We start from the raw sequence: 1,401 nt of genomic DNA on the forward strand, positions 1-1,401 counted from the left end.
TTCCGAGGAGTGGCTGGTGGGTTTGAACCGCCAGCCGTCTGGTTAGCAGGCAAGTGTCTTAGCCACTATGCTACCAGAGTAGTTCCATTCATATCCCTTAAGAACAAGATAACAATTACTGCCTCACATTCAAACTTGGGAACTTTTAGTGAGTTCTGTGGAAGAGAACAGACAAGGAGATCCTCCCATTTTTTCCTCCACTCAATCAAATGCAGAAAAGCATACTCTTAAGAACCACAGTGAGTTGGAAAAATGTCAGGTTGGCAGTTCAAATCCACCAGCCACCTCGCGGAAGGAAGGCAGGGCAATCTGATTCTGTAAAGATTTATTGCCTTGGAAACCCAATTGGGGTCGGCATGAGTCAGAATCAACTAGATAGCAGTGGGTTTTTTTTTTTTTTTTTTCTGTTGCTAATACTGGTGACAATAATAATGGGTAGACAATAATATTTAATCTAATACAGGAAGATACAAGACTAAAATAAATAAATAATTACATGAAGACTGTCTAATTTGTCAAAACATACAATGCTCAATATCATGTCTCCACCTATGAGTTTCTTCAGAGTATTTTAGTTTTATTTTACAATTAAATATATTAAGTGTTCACCATAGTTTTTTTGTGTGACATTTCCGATATTTCTTGGTTGGATGAAATTTATCCTCTAGTAGATTAGTCAGGAAGGGCTTATGAGTTCAATATTTCCTGAGTTTTCACACATTTTTTTTTCTATAGTCTTAATATTTAATAGAGTATTTGTCTGGAAATGAAATCCTTTCTGCCTTTTTCCATGAGCTTCTTGACAAAGCTGCTCCTGAGGAATATGATGCTAGTCTAATATTCATAACCCTACAAATATTTTTATCTTTTTGCCAGGAGGCACTAAGATTTTTTTCTTTTTTGGCTTTTAATGTCTAGAATATTACAGTATATCTTGGAGTGATTTTTTTTTTGTGGCAATTTTCCTATGTAAGGTAAGCCTTTAATTTCCAGAAAACTGCTCTTGGGTTATGGTTTCAAATATTACTTGTTTTACTGTTTTATTTTTCTTATTAAAGTAGTCAATTACATGTATATTGGACTTTTGGCCTATCATCTGTTTGAATTATTTTCTCTTTTTTTACCATTTCTTAACCTCAACTTCATTCTGCTGATTATTTTTCCACCTTTCTTTGGTGTCTTTTGTTAGATTTTCATTTGAATATATTCTCCCTTACACTGTATGTTATTCTTTATTATTATTATTATTAATAGTTTAATCTTTCTTTTCAAACTCTTTCCTGAATTCAATCAACTTTTGTTGCATTTCATTCTTTTTTTGTTCATCCATTTCTTGGGAGCTCTGGTAGCATAGTGGCTAAGGCACTTGACTGCTAACCAGAAGGCTGGCTGTTCAAACCC

The sequence above is a fragment of the Orycteropus afer genome, unplaced genomic scaffold (genome assembly GCF_000298275.1).
Source record: "Orycteropus afer afer isolate SDZICR_OR568_19922 unplaced genomic scaffold, OryAfe1.0 scaffold00073, whole genome shotgun sequence".
Taxonomy (NCBI): Eukaryota; Metazoa; Chordata; class Mammalia; order Tubulidentata; family Orycteropodidae; genus Orycteropus; species Orycteropus afer.